General features: G+C 40.7%; 1 long non-coding RNA gene across 1 annotated transcript; it reads right to left on the bottom strand.

The window, feature by feature from the left end:
- Positions 1-3,081: 3,081 nt before the first annotated feature.
- LOC141579672 (uncharacterized) lies at positions 3,082-6,536 on the bottom strand. The gene is made up of 3 exons (XR_012511534.1): positions 6,416-6,536; positions 5,759-5,882; positions 3,082-3,404 (listed from the first exon to the last, which is right to left on the bottom strand). It is a non-coding gene; the product is annotated as an uncharacterized LOC141579672 (long non-coding RNA).
- Positions 6,537-6,960: the final 424 nt, after the last annotated feature.

Here is a 6,960-nt window from a genome sequence, read left to right as displayed (position 1 = left end):
TGGAATTTCAAAGTTTATTTAAGTCCGAACTAAAATGGAAGATGCCTCCACAAGACAGAATGCTATACTGGTCATTAAAAATCATGCTAGGGGCCATAGAATATTGTAGAAAAACGTGAAATAAGCACAATGGAAAATGGAGGTCTCCACACAGAAAAAGGCACAGAGTGCTCACTGGTTTTTATGACAGAGGAGATACACAATGATGAAAAGAACAGAAAATAGATGTTAAAGTGTTAATTATTATCTCTGAGTAGTGGGATCAGGATAGAAACTTTTGCCCCTTTTTTCAGACTTCTATATTAAATACACATTATTTTTCATCTAAAAAAAAGCATTTTTAGATGTCTAGTGCCACACATTGAAAAAAATACACGAGTACTTACAGAAACAATAACTAGGAGACACTGCAGCAGCACCACACAATGTAGAACGGGTGATCCTGATTAAAACCACGCAGTTACATAAGGACCCACAAAGTGAGAGCACCTGCTGTAACAGGGCGTGGCCGCCTTCTATTTGCCAGTTGTGTCTTCAAGGCTGAGGCAGTTATGAGCACGGCCAGTGTCAGTGCTTGTGTCTGGATGGATGCCACTGGAGGTGAGGGCAACTGCAAGCCGAGAGGAAGAACAGAAATCATCCTCTGCTTTTTCTGTCTTGTTTCTCTGTTACTTTTAAAGAGAGGCATAAATAAGATAAACTAAATCTTCCCTACTGAAATTTCAGTAATGAAACCGTTTTCAAAGTGTTCACAACTTATATTCTGACTATAACTGTCTTTTCAACAAAGCATCATATTTATTAAATGTTAATTAACACAGTTAATTAACTACCTGTTAAAACCTATTAAAGAACATGAAATGCACTACGTGAAAGCACCACGCCTGCAGTAACTACCTTAGCTGTCTTCACGGCAGTGCAGTCAGCCCCCACCATCCCGTAGCCCTGAGCTCCTGATGCTGGTAAGAGAACACGCTGCCGCCTCAGATGGAGAGAAACGGTGAAAGTGTTTTCTGAAATCTACAGCACTGACAAAACATAACTGACAAATCCCAGGCTCCTTTGAGGCTGTCATTTTATGTTTCTGACCAACACCCGTCAATGAGCAGAACCACCCCATTTCCGAGCCATGGGACTCACGTGGGAAGCAGTTTTGGAGAAATTTCCAGGTATAGAATGTAACCAACTATACATAGAACTCTGAAAAAATAAAAGATACAATACCCTGATTTTGGAAGACACTCAAAATATTCTCCTAAGCCTTAGTAGCTGGAAAGGCTGGGCTTAACCTAAGCCACTTATTTATTTCACAGCCTGTGAGCATCTCCCACCAACCCTATTTCCCTGTGTCTGCTGGGAGCCTCAGGCACACTCTTGCTGTCGATCATATAAGTCACAGGGCAGACGCGTGTGTCTCACGCCTGCAACCCTAACACAGGCCCACCTCCTAGCCTCACAGTTTGAACTTAGCCCCATTTTCTAACCTGTTTATTTGGTATCTGTTCTTCTGTAAGCTGCCTGAAATGTTTTTTGGAACAAGTCAGAAGAATGAGTGGGTAGAGAAATGGACAGTTGGACAGGTGAGAGGTGGGCAGACAGACAGAGAGACTCCAAGAAAAGGGGAACAAAGAAAATTCCCTATGCAGAACCCTCTTCTAGTCAGGGAAGAAAACCGCCACGGAGACGTGTGAAGAGGCAGGTGGCTTAGGGCTGTTTCCTGGATTCCATGAAAAGTCACACCAAGATATGAGAGGGTAGAACTATAAATAATAAAAGAAAAAAGCATGCATGATTGAAAAATATATCTACAATATGTACTTTCTAAAGAATAGATTCAAATCAGCAGGGCCCAATAACACAATCCTTGGGTATTTACAGAAATGAGAATCCCATCTCCAAACCACAAGGCATCCATTAGGAGCACTGAGAGTCTTCACGGGGCGGTCATAAAGCCGTAACCGCAAAAGCTATGCTCTCCTGCACTTACGAGGAAAGAGCAGCTGTGCTAGGGCTGCCCACGTGCGTCACTTACACCCCCCAGCACCTCTATGGGGGGGACGCCTAGCGAGCCCCGTCTCTGCAGGACAGAAAACTAGTCCGAGAGACGCTAAGCCGGCCTACCAGTTCTCCATCTCACAGGACTGGTCATTCCAGACCAGGACTCGAACTCGGACCCACGTTTGTTATCACGGTTCTACCGTGCTTTGTGTGCTTATTTTGTGTATAATACATTTGTTTCTGGCATGAAAGGACATTTAATAAATGATCGGTTGTCTTGCCTATCTCTTTAGCTCACAATCTTTATATTTTTGAATTGTACTCTTTTCCCCTGGAGAAAGGAATGGAAAGAGCAGTGGTCAAGAATGAGCTGGGGCTCCATTCTTTATCTGTTACCTCATCTCATCCAAGTCCCCAACCAGGGAGAAAAATCAAATGTCCTCTTCATCTTTTAAAGAGAGGTCTCCAATGATGGTGACTTACTCAACTCCAAAACCAAGTCTGGGGGAAGGGCACATGCAGCAACCAGAGCAGTATCATGTATAGGAAGGTGAAAAGAGCTCAGGGGGTCAGCCTGATTTAATTTCAATCGATAAAAGAATACCACACACTAAAAATAATAGCATGCAATGGATTGGCTCTTTCTTGACATCTAGCAAGTTTCCACAGCCCATATGTAACATTATCGTGAACTAGTGAAAGGAAGAGTCCACAGATAGGGAAAATCAATGCCACAGGCAGGCTGAAACCCAGGCTGGAGGAAAGGAAGGGAAAGGGCATAGTTAAGAAAAGGGGAAAGTCTGGGAAAAAGATATCATCACAAGGATTCTCAAGCATCATTCAGCAATCATAAAATCATTCATTCAAGAAAGAGTTACTTAGGTCCTATTTTGTGCAAGATTTTAGAGGGCAAAGAAAGACCGCAGGGTCCATGGTAGCAGCAAGTGGTGGGGCTATAATACAGTTCTCATTCTGGTACCTTGCACATTTTTACTCAGTATAAAGGGAAAAAATAAAGTAAAATAATACTATGTAAACTCTACACATTGTTGAAATAAAATTAAAGAAGACCTAAATACCTGGACAGACACACCACGCACATTCCTGGATCAGATGACAGTGCTCTTGGAATGTCAGTGCTCCACAGAGCGATCCATATATTCAACGTGGTCTCGATCACAATCCCAGTGGGCTCCTCTGCAGTAACTGACTAGCTGCTGCTACAATTCATATGGGAATTCGAGTGTCTCAGTAACCAAAACGTACTTGAAAAAGAGGAACAACGTGAGAGGACTTGTAATTCTCAATTTCAAACCTTACAACTGTATCTCCAGGTGAGATTAGAGGCCATTTTAACTTATTACTGTGTTTATCCTTATTTTCTAAATTCTCTACAACGAATATACCTGTTAGAATAAGAAAAATAAAAAGTAAGGTATCTTTTAAAACATGCACAACGATTCATTCTTTGGGAAAAAAATTATTTTAACTATAAAGAGATAAACAAATATCTAGTGAAAAAAGACTACTTTAAAAAAAGGGTGCATTTACATTTTTCATAAATTGAAAACTGAAAAACACAAACACATCAAGTTTCTAGGGAGACAAATACAAAATATCAACACTTATTTTCAAAAATTCTAATTGAACATTGAAAACTCAAGAAAGGGAATATCGTGATTGACAGCCAACTGCAAACACATGGAGAGCAAAGGCCTAGAAATCACAGTTCCTTTAAATCTGCTATTAACTCAATAGGAGAGGAAATTCCTCCCTGAGGGGACAGTGGAATCCCATGCATAAGACAGGATACACAGTACAAACTGCACTAGAATCTGGGGTGATTTTCTTAGAACAATTCTGAAGTTACAACATTGCTGAAAAACTATAAAAACACTGACAGACAGATTAAAACACACGGTCATATATATTATATAGAAACATATGAAGTCTGCTCCCATATTACATAGAAATATAAACATATTTGTGCATTTATAGGCACTGATTACTTTATCTCAGATAGAATATTTCAACTAAAACAAAAAATCAATTATACACACCTCTTGTCAAATCTACTTGATAAGTTACTCTGCTATGTAACCATAATGTGTCTAAGATAGATCTAAAATTAGTGAAAAAGATCTTTGTATGGTTTCTTGAATTCTTCTCAAAATTCCAAGCTTAATTTTAAAATAGATCTGAGCAGTATTTCTATATTATCTTTTCCCTTGTGAAATGAACAACATAGTCTGTTGTCAAAATTCTGTCCTTACAATGATTCACGAGCACCGTATCCTCACAAAACTGCTGGACAGCAAGGCGCTATCCAGACACTGTGACCAAACAAATGAAACACAAGGAAGACAGTGACACTATTCTGGAGGGCATATAATCTGTGTCAACACCGGGTTTTTATTTGATTAGTTTGATTGGGTAGCAAGATGAAATCAATCAAGTACTTTCTTCTTTGAGCATGTTGTAAGTCATGACTCTTTTCAGTGTCATGAGCAGGAAAGAGTTAAGCATGACTTGATTAGGTCAAATAGCAACAATCATAACCGGAGAGTGAGTAATAAAGAAGTTAACTGATAGCAATACTTCTGCCTACATGAGACCTAAAATAAATCTACACTGATATCTGAAAGGAAAATGAGGAGATGTGGTCCCCAAAGAGAAAACAAACTAACAAGAAATCAAAAACGGTAACAGTTTTTCATTAAAGATTCCAGGAAGGAGTGGAGCATGTTGGTGAAAAGCACAGATGTTGGGGACAAACATAAGGGTCTGAACTCCCACAGCACTGGGTAGCTGTGACACTGATATGTCAGTGAAATTTTCTGCATCTCAGTCTCCTATCCATAGACTGGGGACAACAACCGCACCCATCTCCTAGAACGGTCCTACGAATTAAGTTATTTTATATATAAAATTTTAAATAAAATACCTCAGATTTTATATAATACCCCAAAAGCACAAGGAACAAAGAAAACAGAGATAAACTGGAGTTCATCAAAATTTGAAACTTTGCTTCAAAGGGCACCATCCAGAGAGTGAAAAACCAATACACAGGAGAAAATTTTTTCAAATCATTTATCTGATTAGGAATTTGTATCTCCAAGTGAAAAAAAAAAAAAAACCCTACAACTCAACAATAAAAAGGCAACTCAATTAAAAGGTCAATAAAGGATCTGAAAAGGTATTTTTCAAGGAAAATATACAAATGGCCAATAAGGACAATGAAACGATGTTCAGTATCATTAGCTCTAAGGGAAATCAAGTCAAAACCACTAGAAGAAACCGCTTCACACCCACAACAATAGGTTATAATAAAAAAAAAAAATAACAAGCACTAATGAGGACACAGAGGAAGCGGAGCCGGCAGCAGTTGCTGGTGAGGACGTAACACACTGTGGCCACTTTGGTAAACAGCCTGGCAGGTCCTCAGGGAGTTGAACATTTGGTTTCTGAATGACCCAGCAATTCTGCTGTCTGGGCACACGTAAGAGAACTGAAAACAAATGTCCACATAAAAACTCCTAAAGGAATTTTTGCGGCGACACTACTCATCACAGCCAAAAAGCAGAAACAACACAAATGCCTATCACCTGATGAATGGGTAAACAGTGGGGCCCAGCCATACAGTGGAATATTATTCAGCAATAGCAAAGCATAGAGTACTGACCCAGGCCACAACGTGGACAAACATTGAAAACGTTACTCAGTGTGAAAGAAGTCAGTCACAATAGACGGTTCCACTTACATGAAGTGACTCGATTTAAATGAAATGTCCAGTACAGGCAAATCCACAGAGAGAGAAGAGTGGCTCATTGGGGCTGGGGGAGGATGGGGAAGATGGAAATATCTGCTTATGCATACGGGGATTCCTGTTGGGGGGAAGAAAATGTTCTAAGATTGAATGGGATGCACAATTCTGGGCATAGAGTAAAAACCGCTGTACATTTTAATGGGTGAATTGTAATAAAACTGTTAAGAAAAAAAGCACCTCGGGCCAGTACCTTCACATAGTAAATGCAAATTGCTAAATCTTATTACAGGAAGAAGAAACTGCCCTCAGCATGAAAGCAGGAGATCAGCAAATGTGAGTTAACCGTAATTGGACAAGAGCATTTCACTTGAAACAGTTGCTGAGTGTACACGAAATATTCAGAATCAGGAAAATTAGTTTCACATCACGAAGAAGCATTCTGCTTCAAATGCAGATCAAGGATTCGGCAAGCCAAGCTGCTAGAAATGACCAGAGAAGATACCTGGTCTGTAAAACAAGCACCAGAGCCAGCAAGGAAGTGGTGATGAGGAAAGCAGGCGGCCGAAAATCTGTAACAGTTTGCTACAAATAATTTCTCCACTGAAAATTCAAAAATAAAATGAATGTGATGTAATGCTCTGTTGACCTCACGTGAATGGCCTTCCTTCGGTTCTCGACTGTTCTGTAACCCCGATTGAGAGACTCAGGAGAATCAGCATGGCTCCTGGGAGTCCCCAAATGACTGCCCACCAGCACGCTGACCACCATCACATCTGCCAGGGTGGAATTGCAGAGAAGAGACCACCTTCTGAAAGGAAATGTTGACAAGGGAAGAAAAGGCTGCAGTCAGTCCTGGGACAGAGGCCCTCTGAGCAGAGGCCAGAAGGCTTCAGGTGAACTGCAGTGGCTCTGGGGCAAGAAGGGACCACGGGGGAGCATATCTCAATTCTCTCCTCTCTCTCTCTCTCGGGTAGGAGAGATAAAGCCTGCATACTTCTCACCTGGAACTGTGGCATCTGGCTGGCAGAAGTCTTACCAGCACGGAATGATTATTCAAGACTCTGTGTAAAAAGTCAAGAAATCGAGAGGGAGTAGGGAGCCAACTCCACGAGCCTCTCAAATGCTCCCATATTTATTGTGTATAATCAAAGGAAAAATTCATCAACAGTTGTGAGATAGTAAGGAGGAACTTCGGG

This window comes from Camelus bactrianus, chromosome 13, assembly GCF_048773025.1.
Source record: "Camelus bactrianus isolate YW-2024 breed Bactrian camel chromosome 13, ASM4877302v1, whole genome shotgun sequence".
In the NCBI taxonomy this organism is placed as follows: Eukaryota; Metazoa; Chordata; class Mammalia; order Artiodactyla; family Camelidae; genus Camelus; species Camelus bactrianus.
This window is presented reverse-complemented; position numbering and strand designations above follow the sequence as displayed.